Source organism: Haemaphysalis longicornis, unplaced genomic scaffold, assembly GCF_048455015.1.
Source record: "Haemaphysalis longicornis isolate Haplotype H1 unplaced genomic scaffold, Haemaphysalis longicornis Haplotype H1 scaffold_88, whole genome shotgun sequence".
NCBI lineage: Eukaryota > Metazoa > Arthropoda > Arachnida > Ixodida > Ixodidae > Haemaphysalis > Haemaphysalis longicornis.
The window spans coordinates 176,697-200,759 of NW_027526456.1; the positions used below are offsets into that span (position 1 = coordinate 176,697).

Genomic DNA, 24,063 nt, shown 5'->3' on the forward strand with positions numbered 1-24,063 from the left:
CAGATAGAAAGACGAGTCAGTCACAGGTAATCCGCCGCGCCCAACGAAGGGTGGAAAATCGGCTAACTCGCCCGCTGCGCTGCGGCGAAGCATCATCTAGTGGTCCTTCCGCGCTCCCGCCACCGCCAGGGGGCAAACGAAACTTGGTGGGGGAAAAAAAAAATAGAAACAACTCTTTGAACGCAAATTAATACGGAAAGTTTTAAAAAGCAAAAGAGGATGCCATCGGCACTCGGTGTTCCCAGGTGGTCTCCCTCCCAAGTACTGACCGAGCCCAATGCTGCTTAGCTTCGGTGATCGGACGAGAACCGGCGTATTCAGCATGGTATGGCCGATGGCGAGAATCGAAGCCTTACGTGCCTTTTTATAACACATTACACCAACAACCAGCATCTCTACCATTTCACCTGTTGTTCGGCAGGACACACGGCCGCCGCAACACATCACTCCATATCCTAGGGATCCCGCGACGTCGCACGAAGCCCTCAAGTCGCCGAACATTGCTGCGCGCACTTGGGGAACACTTTTGGAAACGAATGTGGCCTTGAGTCGTTGTGGTCACGCTGGCTAGACGTTGGGGAATGCTTCCGTTTGTCGCACATTAGCCGCAGGTGCTCCGGAAGTGCGAAATGCCTGCTTTCACGACCTTCGAGGGGCAGATAGAAAGACGAGTCAGTCACAGGTAATCCGCCGCGCCCAACGAAGGGTGGAAAATCGGCTAACTCGCCCGCTGCGCTGCGGCGAAGCATCATCTAGTGGTCCTTCCGCGCCCCCGCCACCGCCAGGGGGCAAACGAAACTTGGTGGGGGAAAAAAAAAATAGAAACAACTCTTTGAACGCAAATTAATACGGAAAGTTTTAAAAAGCAAAAGAGGATGCCATCGGCACTCGGTGTTCCCAGGTGGTCTCCCTCCCAAGTACTGACCGAGCCCAATGCTGCTTAGCTTCGGTGATCGGACGAGAACCGGCGTATTCAGCATGGTATGGCCGATGGCGAGAATCAAAGCCTTACGTGCCTTTTTATAACACATTACACCAACAACCAGCATCTCTACCATTTCACCTGTTGTTCGGCAGGACACACGGCCGCCGCAACACATCACTCCATATCCTAGGGATCCCGCGACGTCGCACGAAGCCCTCAAGTCGCCGAACATTGCTGCGCGCACTTGGGGAACACTTTTGGAAACGAATGTGGCCTTGAGTCGTTGTGGTCACGCTGGCTAGACGTTGGGGAATGCTTCCGTTTGTCGCACATTAGCCGCAGGTGCTCCGGAAGTGCGAAATGCCTGCTTTCACGACCTTCGAGGGGCAGATAGAAAGACGAGTCAGTCACAGGTAATCCGCCGCGCCCAACGAAGGGTGGAAAATCGGCTAACTCGCCCGCTGCGCTGCGGCGAAGCATCATCTAGTGGTCCTTCCGCGCCCCCGCCACCGCCAGGGGGCAAACGAAACTTGGTGGGGGAAAAAAAAAATAGAAACAACTCTTTGAACGCAAATTAATACGGAAAGTTTTAAAAAGCAAAAGAGGATGCCATCGGCACTCGGTGTTCCCAGGTGGTCTCCCTCCCAAGTACTGACCGAGCCCAATGCTGCTTAGCTTCGGTGATCGGACGAGAACCGGCGTATTCAGCATGGTATGGCCGATGGCGAAAATCGAAGCCTTACGTGCCTTTTTATAACACATTACACCAACAACCAGCATCTCTACCATTTCACCTGTTGTTCGGCAGGACACACGGCCGCCGCAACACATCACTCCATATCCTAGGGATCCCGCGACGTCGCACGAAGCCCTCAAGTCGCCGAACATTGCTGCGCGCACTTGGGGAACACTTTTGGAAACGAATGTGGCCTTGAGTCGTTGTGGTCACGCTGGCTAGACGTTGGGGAATGCTTCCGTTTGTCGCACATTAGCCGCAGGTGCTCCGGAAGTGCGAAATGCCTGCTTTCACGACCTTCGAGGGGCAGATAGAAAGACGAGTCAGTCACAGGTAATCCGCCGCGCCCAACAAAGGGTGGAAAATCGGCTAACTCGCCCGCTGCGCTGCGGCGAAGCATCATCTAGTGGTCCTTCCGCGCCCCCGCCACCGCCAGGGGGCAAACGAAACTTGGTGGGGAAAAAAAAAATAGAAACAACTCTTTGAACGCAAATTAATACGGAAAGTTTTAAAAAGCAAAAGAGGATGCCATCGGCACTCGGTGTTCCCAGGTGGTCTCCCTCCCAAGTACTGACCGAGCCCAATGCTGCTTAGCTTCGGTGATCGGACGAGAACCGGCCTATTCAGCATGGTATGGCCGATTTTTTTTTTTTTTTTTTTTTGTAACAGTAACTTTATTTACAAATATACATACAGGGCCAGATGAAGTGGTTACAGAGGTTTCAGAGAACAGTGTAACACCCTTTGCTCACACAGACAAATGATCGCGTTCGGGAACTGAACAAGCCAAGACAAGATTCAGCGTGTTTCGCCAGGGAAGTGGAAACTATTCGTAGACAGTGCCAGCAAAGCCACGCAGTGCTGGCGTGGTTCCTATTAGACACACTTACAAATGGGCGATGGTGTCATTTGTTTACAGTATACGGTAATGTACCAGGGACGAGGGGTTGGGCGTAGAAGTCGTCAGTGGGCAGAAGTGGCCCATGGTGCTGTCCCGCTTCCGACCCTCAGATCAAGTCCCATCTCCTTTGCTGTTCTACCTTAAACTCCATTAGGGCTCGTGAGCCCCGCGCCAGTGAGTCGCGAAGTTCAGTGTCTGAATCGGGCCCGTCGAGGGCGGCCACTGCCCACTGCGCCTTCTGTACAAAGTGCCTCCACGCTGGCCGCGGGTTTTCGGCACATTCAACCACGTCGACTCTCGCCCTCCATAGCGAGTGGAGACCTATGACGTGGACGCAGTCACGGAGGAGCGGGTGCTCCGAGGCCGCCTCCAAGAACCTCAAGTTCATCCAGGTGAGCTGCCAGTACGTGTCGAAAGAGCACTGCAGCTCGTCCCAGAAATACGACGCCGTGTTGCACTCCAAAAAGACGTGCTCTGCCGTCTCCCTCCTTCCACACAACAAGCAGTTGGTCCCTCCAGGAAGAAAGAAGCCCCTCTCCCCCTGTCTTGCCTTAGTGGGTAGAACCCCTGTGTGAAAGCGGAAGAAGAAATCCTTCGAACCAGAAGGAATGGGGAGCTTCCGCACTCGCCGGAGGACGTCACTTTTCATGCGCCCAAGAGGTGGTGAGCGATACATGGGGGGTGGAAGGATCTGTTCCACCAGGTCCCAGTACAACTTCTTCGGGGCCACTGCGCACAGGTACTCCCAAGAGAACAGTCCCTGCAAAAGGGCCACCGCTGCCGCCACTTCTTTGTAAAAGCCCGTTGCCCGGTTACTATGTGTAAACTCCGCTGTTGTTGGCAGCCAAGGGGCCAAATGTGAGGAGCCTACGTTTTGCAGAGCAGCCCGAAGGAAACCGTCGCGACGATCCCGGAAGAACAAAAAACGCTGCACTGTCAGCTTGAGCTCCACGTTAACAAGCCCGAGGCCACCCGCTTCCGGACTCCAGAAAATGTTCGTGCGACGCATAGGCTCGTAGGTGGATCGCCAGAGGATCACTGCGAACATCCGGTGTAGCTTGGCCACTGAGCCTGCGTCGATGGTCGATACTCTGGCCACGTACAGGACGGCCGGGTATAACACGGCATTGCAAACATGTGCCCTTGAGAAAAAGGCGATGTGTCGCGCTCGCCAGGGCTCCAACTTCCTACCCGCGGCTGCCAGCTTTGACTGCCAGCGGGGGGCAATGGCTCGGCCGCAGTCCAGGTTGACTCCGAGGTAGCGGGTGATGGCCTCCCTCCATCGGACTCCGTAGAGCTGAGTTGGTTTGGTGGGCCATTCACCTAGCCATGCTCCCTCACACTTAGAAAGATTCAGCTGAGCACCCGAAAACCGACAGAATGATTGCGCGAGCGCGACGATCTCCCTCACCTGATCTTTCGATGAACATACGAAGGCAACATCATCCGCGTAAGCCAGGACTCTTAGTTCTTCGTCGCCGAGAACCAAGCCTTTGACTGACTTCGATGCCAATGCCATTCTGCAAAGTGGCTCTATATATAATGCAAACAGAATCGGGGACATGGGACAGCCCTGCCTGACCGACCTTCTCACGGCGATGGGGCTCCCCACCTCCCCATTCATAATGATGCAGGTGGTGATTTCAGTATAGCAGATCTTGATCCACTCCACCATTTCGTCCCCTATCCCGCACCGATGGAGGAGCATCAACAGAAAGGCGTGGTCTACTTGGTCGAAGGCCTTTCTGAGGTCGAGTTGCAAGACAGCAAGGGGAAAAAACCCTGACTCCGCCACCTCACAGACAGTCCTCATGCGGTGTAGGTTGGTGTTTATTGAGCGGCCTCTGAATCCGCATGTCTGATGTGGTCCCACCACACTGCTGAGGGCCTTCTCGAGCCGTCTGGACAGGATTCGGGATAGGATTTTGTAGTCTGTTGATAGCAGACTGATAGGCCTGAAATCTTCAACACTGGGTGCCGTATCGTGAGACGTTTTTTTCGGTATAAGGACCAAATTACTGCTCCGCATTGAAGGTGGCAGCAACTTTGTGTTTTTGACGTTTTCGAATACCGACGCCAAAACAGGGCTGATCTCCTCTCGGAATACCTGGTAGAACTCCGAAACGATCCCATCCGGCCCCGGTGACTTATTCTTTGGCAATTCCTTTATAGCGCTTTTGACCTCTTCGACCGTGATGGGGTTTTTTATGACGGCCTTAACGTCCTCCGGGACCTTGGGCAGCTCATCGAGGACATCCGGCGGAGGAACATCGGGAACAGCGCGCGAGAACAAGTTTTCGTAGTAATCGCCGAAGGCAGCCGCCACCTCCCTGCTCCCACGAGCGAGCCCATTAGGGTGGTTGACCTCGGAAATCGCTTTAGTGGCAGTCCTTGCCCGCTCGAAAGCACCAAAAAGTTTCGACGGCTGTGCCTCGGCCACCACTCGCTGCTCCCTACTCCGCACAAGAGCCCCCCAGTACCGCTTTTCCAGCTCAGTACGGATCTCCTCTTTAACACTGCGAATGTCCTCCGAGAATTCCCCCGGCCTCTCCTCGTCCGCTTCCACAAGAGAGCGTAGGCACTCCGTGAGTCGACTTAATTTCGCCTTTCTGTCTCTCGCTTCCTGTCGTCCGATTGCGATTGCTGCATTTTTAACCCGTTTTTTGAAGCGCTCCCAGGCGACCCCATCGATGGGTGCAGCATTGAGTGCTTTAATTTCGCCTCTTATGCGATCAGCGAAGGCCGCATTATCGAGGACCGTAGTGTTCATCAGCCAACGGCTGCCAACCCCTCCCTTAATTTCGCGCTCAATTCTGATGGTACATGTTACCAAACCGTGGTCCGAGAAAGCAACAGGGGTGACAGCGTAGTCAGTCACTAACGGCAGCGCATCGCTCGTCAAATACACCCGATCTAAGCGAGCCTGTGACGTGCCACGCCATCTGGTGTAGCGAGAAGTTGACCACCCACGCTGGAGGGCGACATCGTTCAGGTCACCCTCTCGAAGGACTGCTTTCAAAACACGCGCCGAAGCGTCCGCCACGCCCCTAGCACCTGCTCTGTCGCTGGCATTAACAACGCAATTGAAGTCGCCTGCCAGGACGAGTCGACCCGGAATCACCAGGATGTCACGAAGGGAAGAGAAGAAATCGGCGCGCGCCGCCTGATCGTTCGGTGCATAAACGCAAACCAAGCGCGTAAGCTCCCCTCCCACCAGGACATCGACGGTGCAAAAACGCCCGTCCCTCGCCAGCTCGCAGTCAATTACGGTTAAGGAATTATGTTTGCGAATTAGAATAGCGGTTCCGCCCGCACGGGCAGCTGTAAGGGTGTAAAAACACCAAAATTGGTGGCCAAAAAAACGTACAAAATTTTGAGCGTCCTCTCGAGAAGCAATTTTGGTTTCTTGTAAAAAAGCAACGTCTATCTTGTTTTCATTAAGGAGGTCGGCCAGCCAATGCTTCCGTTTCTGCGAGGTTAGACTTACCACATTTAATGTGGCAAGCGTGACTGCGCTCTGTTGTGGTGTCATGGTGTGAACGGCGCTTACCGACTGGGTCTTCAACTCCTTCCGCTCGTTGAGCTGCCCTCGGGGTTCGTTGACCCGGTCTCTCCCTGGCTTGGATGGTTGGGGGCTGCGCCGCCTTGTTTCCCGCGCGCCCTCCGCCGCGTCTCCACGCCCGCGGTGGCGGGTTGGCGCGGTGCTGCTGCGTCCTTTGTCGGGGGATACTCGTCGGCGTCGGCTCCGTCGGTCCCTCCTGGCTGGTCGCTCGGGGCAGGCACCTCCTCTCCCTCCGGTTCGGCCGGCTTCTCCTCTCCGCTCTGCTGCTCGTCCGCGTTGGGCTTGGCGGTGGGTGGGGGAGGTGGGGGGGAAGTCTCGGTCGCGCTCTCCGTAACCGGTTCCTTGGGGTCACCGCCTGCCTTGCTCTCAGCTGCAGCAATGGCCCCGGGCGCAGCCGCTGTCGATTTCGCCGCCTCGATATCCTCCGCGTCCATAAAGTCGTCCATCGTTTGCGGGGCCGACCGTTGCTTGGTTTTAGACGCGTAGGTTTGTACGCAGTCCGCGTCAATGTGGCCGAAAGAACGACATTTCCGGCACCACGTGGCTCTGCATTGCCTGCGTATGTGGCCTAGTTGCCTGCAGCGTAAGCAAAGGGGGGGCCGTCCCGGTACGGCGATCAGAATCGGCACGCCGTCGATCTTCGCTTGGTGGGGCACCTCGTTGAGCGCCTCGGCGTCGCGGGGTGCCAGCTGCACGACTCTGGTGTTCGTTTCAGCCTCCTCTAGGCCCGGGATCCTCCATTTCTCACGAACGACCCGCTTCACTTTCCCGAAGCGGCCAAGTTGTTGGGCGATGAGGACGTCCGGGACGTGGTGTGGAACCCAGTGCACCTTGATCTCTTTCTCCTGTACGTTCGGGTCGATCACGACGCACTTCCTCCCTTTGACTGTGATTTCGGACTTGGATGCCAGGGGAGCCATGTCTTCTCCCGTCTTGAAAGTGATCATCCATACGTGATTGAACTGAAAGCCTCCAAGGTTGGCGATGCTTTTCAGCTCGATAACAGCTGAGAGGCCCGCTGCGATATCTTGGATTCCGTATGGACGGGCTGCCGGATCACACACGGCCGCCGCAACACATCACTCCATATCCTAGGGATCCCGCGACGTCGCACGAAGCCCTCAAGTCGCCGAACATTGCTGCGCGCACTTGGGGAACACTTTTGGAAACGAATGTGGCCTTGAGTCGTTGTGGTCACGCTGGCTAGACGTTGGGGAATGCTTCCGTTTGTCGCACATTAGCCGCAGGTGCTCCGGAAGTGCGAAATGCCTGCTTTCACGACCTTCGAGGGGCAGATAGAAAGACGAGTCAGTCACAGGTAATCCGCCGCGCCCAACGAAGGGTGGAAAATCGGCTAACTCGCCCGCTGCGCTGCGGCGAAGCATCATCTAGTGGTCCTTCCGCGCCCCCGCCACCGCCAGGGGGCAAACGAAACTTGGTGGGGGAAAAAAAAAATAGAAACAACTCTTTGAACGCAAATTAATACGGAAAGTTTTAAAAAGCAAAAGAGGATGCCATCGGCACTCGGTGTTCCCAGGTGGTCTCCCTCCCAAGTACTGACCGAGCCCAATGCTGCTTAGCTTCGGTGATCGGACGAGAACCGGCGTATTCAGCATGGTATGGCCGATGGCGAGAATCGAAGCCTTACGTGCCTTTTTATAACACATTACACCAACAACCAGCATCTCTACCATTTCACCTGTTGTTCGGCAGGACACACGGCCGCCGCAACACATCACTCCATATCCTAGGGATCCCGCGACGTCGCACGAAGCCCTCAAGTCGCCGAACATTGCTGCGCGCACTTGGGGAACACTTTTGGAAACGAATGTGGCCTTGAGTCGTTGTGGTCACGCTGGCTAGACGTTGGGGAATGCTTCCGTTTGTCGCACATTAGCCGCAGGTGCTCCGGAAGTGCGAAATGCCTGCTTTCACGACCTTCGAGGGGCAGATAGAAAGACGAGTCAGTCACAGGTAATCCGCCGCGCCCAACGAAGGGTGGAAAATCGGCTAACTCGCCCGCTGCGCTGCGGCGAAGCATCATCTAGTGGTCCTTCCGCGCCCCCGCCACCGCCAGGGGGCAAACGAAACTTGGTGGGGGAAAAAAAAATAGAAACAACTCTTTGAACGCAAATTAATACGGAAAGTTTTAAAAAGCAAAAGAGGATGCCATCGGCACTCGGTGTTCCCAGGTGGTCTCCCTCCCAAGTACTGACCGAGCCCAATGCTGCTTAGCTTCGGTGATCGGACGAGAACCGGCGTATTCAGCATGGTATGGCCGATGGCGAGAATCGAAGCCTTACGTGCCTTTTTATAACACATTACACCAACAACCAGCATCTCTACCATTTCACCTGTTGTTCGGCAGGACACACGGCCGCCGCAACACATCACTCCATATCCTAGGGATCCCGCGACGTCGCACGAAGCCCTCAAGTCGCCGAACATTGCTGCGCGCACTTGGGGAACACTTTTGGAAACGAATGTGGCCTTGAGTCGTTGTGGTCACGCTGGCTAGACGTTGGGGAATGCTTCCGTTTGTCGCACATTAGCCGCAGGTGCTCCGGAAGTGCGAAATGCCTGCTTTCACGACCTTCGAGGGGCAGATAGAAAGACGAGTCAGTCACAGGTAATCCGCCGCGCCCAACGAAGGGTGGAAAATCGGCTAACTCGCCCGCTGCGCTGCGGCGAAGCATCATCTAGTGGTCCTTCCGCGCCCCCGCCACCGCCAGGGGGCAAACGAAACTTGGTGGGGGAAAAAAAAATAGAAACAACTCTTTGAACGCAAATTAATACGGAAAGTTTTAAAAAGCAAAAGAGGATGCCATCGGCACTCGGTGTTCCCAGGTGGTCTCCCTCCCAAGTACTGACCGAGCCCAATGCTGCTTAGCTTCGGTGATCGGACGAGAACCGGCGTATTCAGCATGGTATGGCCGATGGCGAGAATCGAAGCCTTACGTGCCTTTTTATAACACATTACACCAACAACCAGCATCTCTACCATTTCACCTGTTGTTCGGCAGGACACACGGCCGCCGCAACACATCACTCCATATCCTAGGGATCCCGCGACGTCGCACGAAGCCCTCAAGTCGCCGAACATTGCTGCGCGCACTTGGGGAACACTTTTGGAAACGAATGTGGCCTTGAGTCGTTGTGGTCACGCTGGCTAGACGTTGGGGAATGCTTCCGTTTGTCGCACATTAGCCGCAGGTGCTCCGGAAGTGCGAAATGCCTGCTTTCACGACCTTCGAGGGGCAGATAGAAAGACGAGTCAGTCACAGGTAATCCGCCGCGCCCAACGAAGGGTGGAAAATCGGCTAACTCGCCCGCTGCGCTGCGGCGAAGCATCATCTAGTGGTCCTTCCGCGCCCCCGCCACCGCCAGGGGGCAAACGAAACTTGGTGGGGGAAAAAAAAATAGAAACAACTCTTTGAACGCAAATTAATACGGAAAGTTTTAAAAAGCAAAAGAGGATGCCATCGGCACTCGGTGTTCCCAGGTGGTCTCCCTCCCAAGTACTGACCGAGCCCAATGCTGCTTAGCTTCGGTGATCGGACGAGAACCGGCGTATTCAGCATGGTATGGCCGATGGCGAGAATCGAAGCCTTACGTGCCTTTTTATAACACATTACACCAACAACCAGCATCTCTACCATTTCACCTGTTGTTCGGCAGGACACACGGCCGCCGCAACACATCACTCCATATCCTAGGGATCCCGCGACGTCGCACGAAGCCCTCAAGTCGCCGAACATTGCTGCGCGCACTTGGGGAACACTTTTGGAAACGAATGTGGCCTTGAGTCGTTGTGGTCACGCTGGCTAGACGTTGGGGAATGCTTCCGTTTGTCGCACATTAGCCGCAGGTGCTCCGGAAGTGCGAAATGCCTGCTTTCACGACCTTCGAGGGGCAGATAGAAAGACGAGTCAGTCACAGGTAATCCGCCGCGCCCAACGAAGGGTGGAAAATCGGCTAACTCGCCCGCTGCGCTGCGGCGAAGCATCATCTAGTGGTCCTTCCGCGCCCCCGCCACCGCCAGGGGGCAAACGAAACTTGGTGGGGGAAAAAAAATAGAAACAACTCTTTGAACGCAAATTAATACGGAAAGTTTTAAAAAGCAAAAGAGGATGCCATCGGCACTCGGTGTTCCCAGGTGGTCTCCCTCCCAAGTACTGACCGAGCCCAATGCTGCTTAGCTTTGGTGATCGGACGAGAACCGGCGTATTCAGCATGGTATGGCCGATGGCGAGAATCGAAGCCTTACGTGCCTTTTTATAACACATTACACCAACAACCAGCATCTCTACCATTTCACCTGTTGTTCGGCAGGACACACGGCCGCCGCAACACATCACTCCATATCCTAGGGATCCCGCGACGTCGCACGAAGCCCTCAAGTCGCCGAACATTGCTGCGCGCACTTGGGGAACACTTTTGGAAACGAATGTGGCCTTGAGTCGTTGTGGTCACGCTGGCTAGACGTTGGGGAATGCTTCCGTTTGTCGCACATTAGCCGCAGGTGCTCCGGAAGTGCGAAATGCCTGCTTTCACGACCTTCGAGGGGCAGATAGAAAGACGAGTCAGTCACAGGTAATCCGCCGCGCCCAACGAAGGGTGGAAAATCGGCTAACTCGCCCGCTGCGCTGCGGCGAAGCATCATCTAGTGGTCCTTCCGCGCCCCCGCCACCGCCAGGGGGCAAACGAAACTTGGTGGGGGAAAAAAAAATAGAAACAACTCTTTGAACGCAAATTAATACGGAAAGTTTTAAAAAGCAAAAGAGGATGCCATCGGCACTCGGTGTTCCCAGGTGGTCTCCCTCCCAAGTACTGACCGAGCCCAATGCTGCTTAGCTTCGGTGATCGGACGAGAACCGGCGTATTCAGCATGGTATGGCCGATGGCGAGAATCGAAGCCTTACGTGCCTTTTTATAACACATTACACCAACAACCAGCATCTCTACCATTTCACCTGTTGTTCGGCAGGACACACGGCCGCCGCAACACATCACTCCATATCCTAGGGATCCCGCGACGTCGCACGAAGCCCTCAAGTCGCCGAACATTGCTGCGCGCACTTGGGGAACACTTTTGGAAACGAATGTGGCCTTGAGTCGTTGTGGTCACGCTGGCTAGACGTTGGGGAATGCTTCCGTTTGTCGCACATTAGCCGCAGGTGCTCCGGAAGTGCGAAATGCCTGCTTTCACGACCTTCGAGGGGCAGATAGAAAGACGAGTCAGTCACAGGTAATCCGCCGCGCCCAACGAAGGGTGGAAAATCGGCTAACTCGCCCGCTGCGCTGCGGCGAAGCATCATCTAGTGGTCCTTCCGCGCCCCCGCCACCGCCAGGGGGCAAACGAAACTTGGTGGGGGAAAAAAAAAATAGAAACAACTCTTTGAACGCAAATTAATACGGAAAGTTTTAAAAAGCAAAAGAGGATGCCATCGGCACTCGGTGTTCCCAGGTGGTCTCCCTCCCAAGTACTGACCGAGCCCAATGCTGCTTAGCTTCGGTGATCGGACGAGAACCGGCGTATTCAGCATGGTATGGCCGATGGCGAGAATCGAAGCCTTACGTGCCTTTTTATAACACATTACACCAACAACCAGCATCTCTACCATTTCACCTGTTGTTCGGCAGGACACACGGCCGCCGCAACACATCACTCCATATCCTAGGGATCCCGCGACGTCGCACGAAGCCCTCAAGTCGCCGAACATTGCTGCGCGCACTTGGGGAACACTTTTGGAAACGAATGTGGCCTTGAGTCGTTGTGGTCACGCTGGCTAGACGTTGGGGAATGCTTCCGTTTGTCGCACATTAGCCGCAGGTGCTCCGGAAGTGCGAAATGCCTGCTTTCACGACCTTCGAGGGGCAGATAGAAAGACGAGTCAGTCACAGGTAATCCGCCGCGCCCAACGAAGGGTGGAAAATCGGCTAACTCGCCCGCTGCGCTGCGGCGAAGCATCATCTAGTGGTCCTTCCGCGCCCCCGCCACCGCCAGGGGGCAAACGAAACTTGGTGGGGGAAAAAAAATAGAAACAACTCTTTGAACGCAAATTAATACGGAAAGTTTTAAAAAGCAAAAGAGGATGCCATCGGCACTCGGTGTTCCCAGGTGGTCTCCCTCCCAAGTACTGACCGAGCCCAATGCTGCTTAGCTTCGGTGATCGGACGAGAACCGGCGTATTCAGCATGGTATGGCCGATGGCGAGAATCGAAGCCTTACGTGCCTTTTTATAACACATTACACCAACAACCAGCATCTCTACCATTTCACCTGTTGTTCGGCAGGACACACGGCCGCCGCAACACATCACTCCATATCCTAGGGATCCCGCGACGTCGCACGAAGCCCTCAAGTCGCCGAACATTGCTGCGCGCACTTGGGGAACACTTTTGGAAACGAATGTGGCCTTGAGTCGTTGTGGTCACGCTGGCTAGACGTTGGGGAATGCTTCCGTTTGTCGCACATTAGCCGCAGGTGCTCCGGAAGTGCGAAATGCCTGCTTTCACGACCTTCGAGGGGCAGATAGAAAGACGAGTCAGTCACAGGTAATCCGCCGCGCCCAACGAAGGGTGGAAAATCGGCTAACTCGCCCGCTGCGCTGCGGCGAAGCATCATCTAGTGGTCCTTCCGCGCCCCCGCCACCGCCAGGGGGCAAACGAAACTTGGTGGGGGAAAAAAAATAGAAACAACTCTTTGAACGCAAATTAATACGGAAAGTTTTAAAAAGCAAAAGAGGATGCCATCGGCACTCGGTGTTCCCAGGTGGTCTCCCTCCCAAGTACTGACCGAGCCCAATGCTGCTTAGCTTCGGTGATCGGACGAGAACCGGCGTATTCAGCATGGTATGGCCGATGGCGAGAATCGAAGCCTTACGTGCCTTTTTATAACACATTACACCAACAACCAGCATCTCTACCATTTCACCTCTTGTTCGGCAGGACACACGGCCGCCGCAACACATCACTCCATATCCTAGGGATCCCGCGACGTCGCACGAAGCCCTCAAGTCGCCGAACATTGCTGCGCGCACTTGGGGAACACTTTTGGAAACGAATGTGGCCTTGAGTCGTTGTGGTCACGCTGGCTAGACGTTGGGGAATGCTTCCGTTTGTCGCACATTAGCCGCAGGTGCTCCGGAAGTGCGAAATGCCTGCTTTCACGACCTTCGAGGGGCAGATAGAAAGACGAGTCAGTCACAGGTAATCCGCCGCGCCCAACGAAGGGTGGAAAATCGGCTAACTCGCCCGCTGCGCTGCGGCGAAGCATCATCTAGTGGTCCTTCCGCGCCCCCGCCACCGCCAGGGGGCAAACGAAACTTGGTGGGGGAAAAAAAAATAGAAACAACTCTTTGAACGCAAATTAATACGGAAAGTTTTAAAAAGCAAAAGAGGATGCCATCGGCACTCGGTGTTCCCAGGTGGTCTCCCTCCCAAGTACTGACCGAGCCCAATGCTGCTTAGCTTCGGTGATCGGACGAGAACCGGCGTATTCAGCATGGTATGGCCGATGGCGAGAATCGAAGCCTTACGTGCCTTTTTATAACACATTACACCAACAACCAGCATCTCTACCATTTCACCTGTTGTTCGGCAGGACACACGGCCGCCGCAACACATCACTCCATATCCTAGGGATCCCGCGACGTCGCACGAAGCCCTCAAGTCGCCGAACATTGCTGCGCGCACTTGGGGAACACTTTTGGAAACGAATGTGGCCTTGAGTCGTTGTGGTCACGCTGGCTAGACGTTGGGGAATGCTTCCGTTTGTCGCACATTAGCCGCAGGTGCTCCGGAAGTGCGAAATGCCTGCTTTCACGACCTTCGAGGGGCAGATAGAAAGACGAGTCAGTCACAGGTAATCCGCCGCGCCCAACGAAGGGTGGAAAATCGGCTAACTCGCCCGCTGCGCTGCGGCGAAGCATCATCTAGTGGTCCTTCCGCGCCCCCGCCACCGCCAGGGGGCAAACGAAACTTGGTGGGGGAAAAAAAAATAGAAACAACTCTTTGAACGCAAATTAATACGGAAAGTTTTAAAAAGCAAAAGAGGATGCCATCAGCACTCGGTGTTCCCAGGTGGTCTCCCTCCCAAGTACTGACCGAGCCCAATGCTGCTTAGCTTCGGTGATCGGACGAGAACCGGCGTATTCAGCATGGTATGGCCGATGGCGAGAATCGAAGCCTTACGTGCCTTTTTATAACACATTACACCAACAACCAGCATCTCTACCATTTCACCTGTTGTTCGGCAGGACACACGGCCGCCGCAACACATCACTCCATATCCTAGGGATCCCGCGACGTCGCACGAAGCCCTCAAGTCGCCGAACATTGCTGCGCGCACTTGGGGAACACTTTTGGAAACGAATGTGGCCTTGAGTCGTTGTGGTCACGCTGGCTAGACGTTGGGGAATGCTTCCGTTTGTCGCACATTAGCCGCAGGTGCTCCGGAAGTGCGAAATGCCTGCTTTCACGACCTTCGAGGGGCAGATAGAAAGACGAGTCAGTCACAGGTAATCCGCCGCGCCCAACGAAGGGTGGAAAATCGGCTAACTCGCCCGCTGCGCTGCGGCGAAGCATCATCTAGTGGTCCTTCCGCGCCCCCGCCACCGCCAGGGGGCAAACGAAACTTGGTGGGGGAAAAAAAATAGAAACAACTCTTTGAACGCAAATTAATACGGAAAGTTTTAAAAAGCAAAAGAGGATGCCATCGGCACTCGGTGTTCCCAGGTGGTCTCCCTCCCAAGTACTGACCGAGCCCAATGCTGCTCAGCTTCGGTGATCGGACGAGAACCGGCGTATTCAGCATGGTATGGCCGATGGCGAGAATCGAAGCCTTACGTGCCTTTTTATAACACATTACACCAACAACCAGCATCTCTACCATTTCACCTGTTGTTCGGCAGGACACACGGCCGCCGCAACACATCACTCCATATCCTAGGGATCCCGCGACGTCGCACGAAGCCCTCAAGTCGCCGAACATTGCTGCGCGCACTTGGGGAACACTTTTGGAAACGAATGTGGCCTTGAGTCGTTGTGGTCACGCTGGCTAGACGTTGGGGAATGCTTCCGTTTGTCGCACATTAGCCGCAGGTGCTCCGGAAGTGCGAAATGCCTGCTTTCACGACCTTCGAGGGGCAGATAGAAAGACGAGTCAGTCACAGGTAATCCGCCGCGCCCAACGAAGGGTGGAAAATCGGCTAACTCGCCCGCTGCGCTGCGGCGAAGCATCATCTAGTGGTCCTTCCGCGCCCCCGCCACCGCCAGGGGGCAAACGAAACTTGGTGGGGGAAAAAAAAAATAGAAACAACTCTTTGAACGCAAATTAATACGGAAAGTTTTAAAAAGCAAAAGAGGATGCCATCGGCACTCGGTGTTCCCAGGTGGTCTCCCTCCCAAGTACTGACCGAGCCCAATGCTGCTTAGCTTCGGTGATCGGACGAGAACCGGCGTATTCAGCATGGTATGGCCGATGGCGAGAATCGAAGCCTTACGTGCCTTTTTATAACACATTACACCAACAACCAGCATCTCTACCATTTCACCTCTTGTTCGGCAGGACACACGGCCGCCGCAACACATCACTCCATATCCTAGGGATCCCGCGACGTCGCACGAAGCCCTCAAGTCGCCGAACATTGCTGCGCGCACTTGGGGAACACTTTTGGAAACGAATGTGGCCTTGAGTCGTTGTGGTCACGCTGGCTAGACGTTGGGGAATGCTTCCGTTTGTCGCACATTAGCCGCAGGTGCTCCGGAAGTGCGAAATGCCTGCTTTCACGACCTTCGAGGGGCAGATAGAAAGACGAGTCAGTCACAGGTAATCCGCCGCGCCCAACGAAGGGTGGAAAATCGGCTAACTCGCCCGCTGCGCTGCGGCGAAGCATCATCTAGTGGTCCTTCCGCGCCCCCGCCACCGCCAGGGGGCAAACGAAACTTGGTGGGGGAAAAAAAAATAGAAACAACTCTTTGAACGCAAATTAATACGGAAAGTTTTAAAAAGCAAAAGAGGATGCCATCGGCACTCGGTGTTCCCAGGTGGTCTCCCTCCCAAGTACTGACCGAGCCCAATGCTGCTTAGCTTCGGTGATCGGACGAGAACCGGCGTATTCAGCATGGTATGGCCGATGGCGAGAATCGAAGCCTTACGTGCCTTTTTATAACACATTACACCAACAACCAGCATCTCTACCATTTCACCTGTTGTTCGGCAGGACACACGGCCGCCGCAACACATCACTCCATATCCTAGGGATCCCGCGACGTCGCACGAAGCCCTCAAGTCGCCGAACATTGCTGCGCGCACTTGGGGAACACTTTTGGAAACGAATGTGGCCTTGAGTCGTTGTGGTCACGCTGGCTAGACGTTGGGGAATGCTTCCGTTTGTCGCACATTAGCCGCAGGTGCTCCGGAAGTGCGAAATGCCTGCTTTCACGACCTTCGAGGGGCAGATAGAAAGACGAGTCAGTCACAGGTAATCGGCCGCGCCCAACGAAGGGTGGAAAATCGGCTAACTCGCCCGCTGCGCTGCGGCGAAGCATCATCTAGTGGTCCTTCCGCGCCCCCGCCACCGCCAGGGGGCAAACGAAACTTGGTGGGGGAAAAAAAAATAGAAACAACTCTTTGAACGCAAATTAATACGGAAAGTTTTAAAAAGCAAAAGAGGATGCCATCGGCACTCGGTGTTCCCAGGTGGTCTCCCTCCCAAGTACTGACCGAGCCCAATGCTGCTTAGCTTCGGTGATCGGACGAGAACCGGCGTATTCAGCATGGTATGGCCGATGGCGAGAATTGAAGCCTTACGTGCCTTTTTATAACACATTACACGAACAACCAGCATCTCTACCATTTCACCTGTTGTTCGGCAGGACACACGGCCGCCGCAACACATCACTCCATATCCTAGGGATCCCGCGACGTCGCACGAAGCCCTCAAGTCGCCGAACATTGCTGCGCGCACTTGGGGAACACTTTTGGAAACGAATGTGGCCTTGAGTCGTTGTGGTCACGCTGGCTAGACGTTGGGGAATGCTTCCGTTTGTCGCACATTAGCCGCAGGTGCTCCGGAAGTGCGAAATGCCTGCTTTCACGACCTTCGAGGGGCAGATAGAAAGACGAGTCAGTCACAGGTAATCCGCCGCGCCCAACGAAGGGTGGAAAATCGGCTAACTCGCCCGCTGCGCTGCGGCGAAGCATCATCTAGTGGTTCTTCCGCGCCCCCGCCACCGCCAGGGGGCAAACGAAACTTGGTGGGGGAAAAAAAAAATAGAAACAACTCTTTGAACGCAAATTAATACGGAAAGTTTTAAAAAGCAAAAGAGGATGCCATCGGCACTCGGTGTTCCCAGGTGGTCTCCCTCCCAAGTACTGACCGAGCCCAATGCTGCTTAGCTTCGGTGATCGGACGAGAACCGGCGTATTCAGCATGGTATGGCCGATTTTTTTTTTTTTTTTTTTTCTTTATTGCCGTACAAAGCATAACAAAATAACAACTATACAAACAGTAACTGGACCAGGTATTACCTGGGGAACCAGTGCACTTTCATCTTAATCAGTTCACTGAACAACGACAACACTTCCTCGTCCACTTTTTCCTTCTCCATCACTTCACGTATTCTTGCCACACTTTCAACAAAGTACTCTTGAACAGACCGGGCCCTTGGATCGCTGTTTCTGACAGCCATGCGGCTCCGCCAGATACTATGCAGCCCCAAGAGCATGATCGCGTCATACGGGTATTCGTTATTTACAACTGGAAGAAACCGGATCCCGTAGGGGTCTATTGGGAGGTTCTTCTGCAGCGTGCGCTGAAGGACGTCCCAATAGAACACAGCATCCCAACAGTCAATAAACACATGCTCTACGGTCTCCGGCTTCTTACACAACCTGCAGTCTGTGCCCCAAGGCACGAACAGGCCTTTTTCGTGCATCCAAACCAGTACCGGTAGCGTGCCGGTGTGAAGGTTAAAAAAGAAAGTCTTTACTCCCGGCGGTAACCACATCTTTTTAACGCGTTTTAAAACATTCTGGCCGGGGCGGCCTGCGTACACACGTCTATACAAAGGTGTAGGAAAAACAACACTCACTAAATCTTTATACAGCACTCGTCTACTAACACTACTTAAATACTCTAATGAAAACCTACATGCTAAAAAATTAAAAGACAAAACAACCTCCCGCAGATAACGCGACGACACTCTCGACATTCCCACACACGATGACACAACAAAGTTGGGGAGTGCACCAGCCAACGTGACCTGCATGTAAGTGCGTAGGAATGGGTCACGTTGATCCCTGAGGAACATGAACCGCGATACAACCTGTCTCAAGAAGAGATGCCCCAGACCAAGACCTCCGCTGCCTACCGTACGAAACAAGTTTGTCCTCGCTGTTCGCTCCCACGCGGAGTTCCACACAAATGTGGCGAACACGCGGTGGAGCAGCTGGAGATTTGCCCTGGTGCAAAACAATGCCTGTAACACGTACCAAATCTTTGCCGCCAGGAAGACATTGCAAACAGTGGCACGGGCAAAAATTGACAAATCTTTCCCCGCCCATCGCCCTGTCTGGGCACGAGCCTCTGCCGCCTTTTCGCTCCAAAATTTAGTGTTTTCTTTGTACCGGTCTAAAGGTACGCCTAGGTACGTAGTTGGTGTAGTCTCCCAGAGAATATTCTCGAATACAGTGGGAGGCTCATCCCACACCCCATGCCACACCCCCAAGCACTTATCCCTGTTTATTACACTTCCGCTCATATCACAATATCTCTGTGTGATGGACAGAGCCCCGCGAACACTTTCTTCGTCTGTGGCAAAAATAGCCACATCATCTGCATATGCAAGTATGCGCACCTCACTCGACTCTACCTCAAAACCATTGACCTTGTCGCTACTTAGAATTTTCCTGCACAAGGGCTCCAAGAACAAGGAAAACAACAACGGCGACATCGGACAACCCTGCCTGACAGACGAGCGGACATCTATGCGCCTCGAAAGCTCGCCATTAACTATGAGACTCGTTGTACAGTTTAAATACGCCATACGCACTCCCTTACACAGCACTGATCCCAGCCCCACATACTCTAAGATAGAAAAAAGAACTTCGTGCGGGACGCGATCAAAGGCTTTCGAGAGATCAATTTGCAACATAGCCACTCTGAGAGCCTCGCTATCGCAATATTCAAAAATGCTTCTTGCAACGTGGATGTTCGTGAATATTGACCTGCCTCTTATACCACACGTTTGGTGGTCTCCTACGATATTTCCTATTACAGTTTGCAACCTATTTGAAAGGACCTTCATGAATATCTTGTAGTCTACATTGGTGAGTGTAATCGGCCTGTAGCCATTAACACTCTTCAGTTTTGCTTCATCCTCACACTTGGGGAACAAAATTGTGTGTGCTCTAGAAAAAGAAACTGGCAACGCCCCCTTCTCCAACGCTTCAGAGAACACTCTCTGCAAGGCGGATGCAATTTCGCATTTAAATTCCTTGTAGAAAGCGGCCGTGAGGCCGTCAGGTCCTGGCGATTTACCTGGATTTAAGTCTTCTATAGCCTTAATTATCTCTACAACACTAACATCTAGTTCCAACGATTCTGTTTCTGCAGACTCTAGTTTCGGTAAACAAGATAAGAATTCGGCCTCGAACCCACTTTTGGAGGGGCACTGTAGAGAAAAGAGCTGAGCATAGTGCTCCTCGAAAGCTTTCTGGATGGACTCTTGGTCGTTTCTCACCATGCCTTTGTATTCTATTTCGGTTATTTCGTTTTTGCGCGCGTACAGCTTCTCGTCTGATAAGGCTCGTTTGGTTGGCGCTTCCCCTCCTAACAATTTCTCTGACCTCGCCCGGATGACTGCACCTCTGTATTTTTGTTCATCTATTAGTTCTAATTTATGCTTTATGTCTCTAACATCTGCAGTGAAGGTATCGGACCTATCTTCTTCTACTCTAAGTAATTTCTCCAAGTGCTGTCTTAAACTATTTTCCTCCTTACGAGCTTGGAATTGAATTACACTGCCCCTTTCTATAGCTTTCATTTTTACACTCTGTTTAAAAAGCTCCCACTTCTCTTCACTACTCCTGCTATCGTCTGATGACAAAGATACAATAGCTTCCCTCGTCGCCTCAACAAACCCCTCATCCTCTAGTAATCGAGCATTAAATTTCCACGTTTCATAGCAGAGCCTCCTCTTTTTCTTTTGCCCTAATGTAACCGTGACCAGGCTGTGGTCGCTGAAGGACACCGGCTCGACGGAATAATTATTACAGAGTACTGCTAATTCTGCCGACACATAAATCCTGTCAAGTCGCGCTTGGCTAGCCCCCTGATGGTGGGTAAAACTGCTACATTTTCCTCCCCTGGCAAGGTGCGCGGCGTCGGCTAACTGTAACCGCGCTATCAATCCAGCGAGAAAGTCGGCGCTCTCATCCCTACGCTTAACACCATCTAGGCGGTCGTCGTCCTCCCACACACAGTTGAAATCCCCCAAAACAAAAATATGTCTGTTACAATCTATAAGGGGCTCGATGTCCCGGAAAAAATTCAGCCTCTCCTTGACTTTCGTAGGGGCATACAGACAAACAACACGACAGCTATAAATGCCCCTCGAAAAATCGCATACAACAAATCTACCTTGGTCGCCTACAACAACACTCTGAACATTAATGCCGGCCGTAATTCTAACAAATACGCAGCAGCCTGCCGAGTTTCCAGATGCATGGCTAACACAAACGTTAAAACGCGCTCGAAACGGGGCAACCATGCAGTCTGTACCGCTTTCGCTATCTACCTTGGTCTCTTGGATGGCGACCACGTCCAAGTCTCTCTCGTGAAGCAGCCGCCGCACCTGGTATTGTCTTCGCCTGCAGCTCAGTCCACGCACATTAAGCGTGCCCACACGTAGTGGGCCGCCAAAAGACGACACTCCTGACGCAAGCACGGGAGAGATTGTTCACACTTGCACACCCCTTGACCACCCGAAACCGGCACGACGACTCACTTTTGGCTGGGCGGCGGATGTTCACCGGCGCTGTCGCCTGTTGCTGCGAGTTCGCGATCACGACACGCCGTTCGCGGGGTAGGAAGGTATTTCCCCTTCTTCCCCGTCGCCGTCTTCCATTCATGTTCAAGGCTCCGCAGCCGTTGCGCCGCGACAACCTCCTCTCCTTTCTCGCGGGGACGCTTCGCGCTGGCCTGCGACACTTCCATGGCAACCCCGCTGTCGCTCTCCTCCTCTCCCGTCTGTCTCACCTCCTCTTCCTGAACATCCTCGCTCTCCTCCAGCATTGGGTTTGCAGGCGCTCCCTCCTGCTCCTTTTCGCCGTGCTTTCCGGCTTCCTCGGTGTCTCCCTCGGCCGTAGCTGCTTTCGCGGCCATCTTGGCTCCGTCGTCGTTCGTTGTTGTTACGGTGGTCTCCGCCGGAGCTGTAATTCCGGCACTGTTGCGCTCGTTGTTGGGCGCGCTCGACGACGCGGTCGCCGCGTTCTCCGCTTCCTCCTCGTCCATGAGGTTGCTCGTGGTGTCACTCGCTCGCCCATTGCCGGCTACGCGCGCATACGTGCGCACGCAGTCCTGACGAGTGTGCCCAAACCCGCGACACTTCACACACTGCGGGGTCTGGCAGTCGCGCCTGATGTGGCCCCTCATCCTGCATCGCAGGCACGTGGGGGCTCGACCCGGCACTACACACAACACCGACCCTTCCCCGTACGCGAACAGCTCGGGGATTGAGTCCGGCGTGATGCCTTCGTGAAGGGTCATTCGCACGGTCCTCGTTGTAGAATCAGGCATGTCAAAACCCTCCACCTTCCACTCTTCTCTCTTGATTTCCTTTACTTCTCCAAACTCGCACAAAATATCTCGAACCGCTTCGTCTGGGTCGTCAAAGGGCACCCAGTGCACCTTTACAGTTACTTCTTGCCTCGCTGGGTCTATTACTGCGCAATAGCGCCCTTTCACCTGAATTCCCCCGCTCCTAACGAGCGTCTCTTTCGCCTCCGCCGTTCGTAACTTAACAAGCCACACGTGGCTCATCTGATACGGCCCTATGCCGCTTACCGCTCTGATGACGCCGAGCTCCTCGAGGGGGGCCCGAAAATCTTCGATGCGGTAGGGCCGTCCTTCCAAGTCGCAATGGAGAACGACGCACGCCTGCATCGAAGGCCTCGCCGCGATCGTCGGCAGAAGGACGCGGTAGCCGGCGGGCCGGCCGGCCGCCCGCGAAACCGGTCCGGCGCCTCCGCTCGCCCGTACTCCTGCGGAGCTAGCCATCGCGCGACCGCTCCCTACGAGAACCGGTCGGCGAGTGAGCATGGTATGGCCGATGGCGAGAATCGAAGCCTTACGTGCCTTTTTATAACACATTACACCAACAACCAGCATCTCTACCATTTCACCTGTTGTTCGGCAGGACACACGGCCGCCGCAACACATCACTCCATATCCTAGGGATCCCGCGACGTCGCACGAAGCCCTCAAGTCGCCGAACATTGCTGCGCGCACTTGGGGAACACTTTTGGAAACGAATGTGGCCTTGAGTCGTTGTGGTCACGCTGGCTAGACGTTGGGGAATGCTTCCGTTTGTCGCACATTAGCCGCAGGTGCTCCGGAAGTGCGAAATGCCTGCTTTCACGACCTTCGAGGGGCAGATAGAAAGACGAGTCAGTCACAGGTAATCCGCCGCGCCCAACGAAGGGTGGAAAATCGGCTAACTCGCCCGCTGCGCTGCGGCGAAGCATCATCTAGTGGTCCTTCCGCGCCCCCGCCACCGCCAGGGGGCAAACGAAACTTGGTGGGGGAAAAAAAATAGAAACAACTCTTTGAACGCAAATTAATACGGAAAGTTTTAAAAAGCAAAAGAGGATGCCATCGGCACTCGGTGTGCCCAGGTGGTCTCCCTCCCAAGTACTGACCGAGCCCAATGCTGCTTAGCTTCGGTGATCGGACGAGAACCGGCGTATTCAGCATGGTATGGCCGATGGCGAGAATCGAAGCCTTACGTGCCTTTTTATAACACATTACACCAACAACCAGCATCTCTACCATTTCACCTGTTGTTCGGCAGGACACACGGCCGCCGCAACACATCACTCCACAGCATCTCTACCATTTCACCTGTTGTTCGGCAGGACACACGGCCGCCGCAACACATCACTCCATATCCTAGGGATCCCGCGACGTCGCACGAAGCCCTCAAGTCGCCGAACATTGCTGCGCGCACTTGGGGAACACTTTTGGAAACGAATGTGGCCTTGAGTCGTTGTGGTCACGCTGGCTAGACGTTGGGGAATGCTTCCGTTTGTCGCACATTAGCCGCAGGTGCTCCGGAAGTGCGAAATGCCTGCTTTCACGACCTTCGAGGGGCAGATAGAAAGACGAGTCAGTCACAGGTAATCCGCCGCGCCCAACGAAGGGTGGAAAATCGGCTAACTCGCCCGCTGCGCTGCGGCGAAGCATCATCTAGTGGTCCTTCCGCGCCCCCGCCACCGCCAGGGGGCAAACGAAACTTGGTGGGGGAAAAAAAAAATAGAAACAACTCTTTGAACGCAAATTAATACGGAAAGTTTTAAAAAGCAAAAGAGGATGCCATCGGCACTCGGTGTTCCCAGGTGGTCTCCCTCCCAAGTACTGACCGAGCCCAATGCTGCTTAGCTTCGGTGATCGGACGAGAACCGGCGTATTCAGCATGGTATGGCCGATGGCGAGAATCGAAGCCTTACGTGCCTTTTTATAACACATTACACCAACAACCAGCATTTCTACCATTTCACCTGTTGTTCGGCAGGACACACGGCCGCCGCAACACATCACTCCATATCCTAGGGATCCCGCGACGTCGCACGAAGCCCTCAAGTCGCCGAACATTGCTGCGCGCACTTGGGGAACACTTTTGGAAACGAATGTGGCCTTGAGTCGTTGTGGTCA

General features: G+C 54.2%; 20 non-coding genes and 2 pseudogenes across 20 annotated transcripts; all 22 read right to left on the reverse strand.

Moving 5' to 3' along the window:
* Positions 1-220: 220 nt before the first annotated feature.
* LOC144151080 (5S ribosomal RNA) lies at positions 221-339 on the reverse strand. The gene has a single exon (XR_013318686.1). It is a non-coding gene; the product is annotated as a 5S ribosomal RNA (ribosomal RNA).
* A 537-nt stretch (positions 340-876) lies between these two features.
* LOC144151081 (5S ribosomal RNA) lies at positions 877-995 on the reverse strand. Its single transcript, XR_013318687.1, has one exon. It is a non-coding gene; the product is annotated as a 5S ribosomal RNA (ribosomal RNA).
* A 537-nt stretch (positions 996-1,532) lies between these two features.
* Positions 1,533-1,651, reverse strand: LOC144151083 (5S ribosomal RNA). The gene has a single exon (XR_013318689.1). It is a non-coding gene; the product is annotated as a 5S ribosomal RNA (ribosomal RNA).
* A 536-nt stretch (positions 1,652-2,187) lies between these two features.
* Positions 2,188-2,306, reverse strand: LOC144151272 (5S ribosomal RNA; annotated as a pseudogene).
* Positions 2,307-7,636: 5,330 nt separating this feature from the next.
* On the reverse strand, positions 7,637-7,755 carry LOC144151084 (5S ribosomal RNA). Its single transcript, XR_013318690.1, has one exon. It is a non-coding gene; the product is annotated as a 5S ribosomal RNA (ribosomal RNA).
* A 536-nt stretch (positions 7,756-8,291) lies between these two features.
* LOC144151085 (5S ribosomal RNA) lies at positions 8,292-8,410 on the reverse strand. Its single transcript, XR_013318691.1, has one exon. It is a non-coding gene; the product is annotated as a 5S ribosomal RNA (ribosomal RNA).
* A 536-nt stretch (positions 8,411-8,946) lies between these two features.
* On the reverse strand, positions 8,947-9,065 carry LOC144151086 (5S ribosomal RNA). Its single transcript, XR_013318692.1, has one exon. It is a non-coding gene; the product is annotated as a 5S ribosomal RNA (ribosomal RNA).
* A 536-nt stretch (positions 9,066-9,601) lies between these two features.
* LOC144151087 (5S ribosomal RNA) lies at positions 9,602-9,720 on the reverse strand. The gene has a single exon (XR_013318693.1). It is a non-coding gene; the product is annotated as a 5S ribosomal RNA (ribosomal RNA).
* Positions 9,721-10,255: 535 nt separating this feature from the next.
* On the reverse strand, positions 10,256-10,374 carry LOC144151197 (5S ribosomal RNA). The gene has a single exon (XR_013318798.1). It is a non-coding gene; the product is annotated as a 5S ribosomal RNA (ribosomal RNA).
* A 536-nt stretch (positions 10,375-10,910) lies between these two features.
* LOC144151088 (5S ribosomal RNA) lies at positions 10,911-11,029 on the reverse strand. Its single transcript, XR_013318694.1, has one exon. It is a non-coding gene; the product is annotated as a 5S ribosomal RNA (ribosomal RNA).
* Positions 11,030-11,566: 537 nt separating this feature from the next.
* On the reverse strand, positions 11,567-11,685 carry LOC144151090 (5S ribosomal RNA). The gene has a single exon (XR_013318695.1). It is a non-coding gene; the product is annotated as a 5S ribosomal RNA (ribosomal RNA).
* Positions 11,686-12,220: 535 nt separating this feature from the next.
* Positions 12,221-12,339, reverse strand: LOC144151091 (5S ribosomal RNA). Its single transcript, XR_013318696.1, has one exon. It is a non-coding gene; the product is annotated as a 5S ribosomal RNA (ribosomal RNA).
* Positions 12,340-12,874: 535 nt separating this feature from the next.
* Positions 12,875-12,993, reverse strand: LOC144151092 (5S ribosomal RNA). Its single transcript, XR_013318697.1, has one exon. It is a non-coding gene; the product is annotated as a 5S ribosomal RNA (ribosomal RNA).
* A 536-nt stretch (positions 12,994-13,529) lies between these two features.
* LOC144151093 (5S ribosomal RNA) lies at positions 13,530-13,648 on the reverse strand. Its single transcript, XR_013318698.1, has one exon. It is a non-coding gene; the product is annotated as a 5S ribosomal RNA (ribosomal RNA).
* A 536-nt stretch (positions 13,649-14,184) lies between these two features.
* LOC144151187 (5S ribosomal RNA) lies at positions 14,185-14,303 on the reverse strand. The gene has a single exon (XR_013318789.1). It is a non-coding gene; the product is annotated as a 5S ribosomal RNA (ribosomal RNA).
* Positions 14,304-14,838: 535 nt separating this feature from the next.
* On the reverse strand, positions 14,839-14,957 carry LOC144151207 (5S ribosomal RNA). The gene has a single exon (XR_013318808.1). It is a non-coding gene; the product is annotated as a 5S ribosomal RNA (ribosomal RNA).
* Positions 14,958-15,494: 537 nt separating this feature from the next.
* On the reverse strand, positions 15,495-15,613 carry LOC144151095 (5S ribosomal RNA). Its single transcript, XR_013318700.1, has one exon. It is a non-coding gene; the product is annotated as a 5S ribosomal RNA (ribosomal RNA).
* A 536-nt stretch (positions 15,614-16,149) lies between these two features.
* LOC144151096 (5S ribosomal RNA) lies at positions 16,150-16,268 on the reverse strand. The gene has a single exon (XR_013318701.1). It is a non-coding gene; the product is annotated as a 5S ribosomal RNA (ribosomal RNA).
* A 536-nt stretch (positions 16,269-16,804) lies between these two features.
* LOC144151097 (5S ribosomal RNA) lies at positions 16,805-16,923 on the reverse strand. Its single transcript, XR_013318702.1, has one exon. It is a non-coding gene; the product is annotated as a 5S ribosomal RNA (ribosomal RNA).
* A 537-nt stretch (positions 16,924-17,460) lies between these two features.
* Positions 17,461-17,579, reverse strand: LOC144151241 (5S ribosomal RNA; annotated as a pseudogene).
* A 5,423-nt stretch (positions 17,580-23,002) lies between these two features.
* LOC144151205 (5S ribosomal RNA) lies at positions 23,003-23,121 on the reverse strand. The gene has a single exon (XR_013318806.1). It is a non-coding gene; the product is annotated as a 5S ribosomal RNA (ribosomal RNA).
* Positions 23,122-23,722: 601 nt separating this feature from the next.
* Positions 23,723-23,841, reverse strand: LOC144151098 (5S ribosomal RNA). The gene has a single exon (XR_013318703.1). It is a non-coding gene; the product is annotated as a 5S ribosomal RNA (ribosomal RNA).
* Between the last annotated feature and the right edge of the window lie 222 nt (positions 23,842-24,063).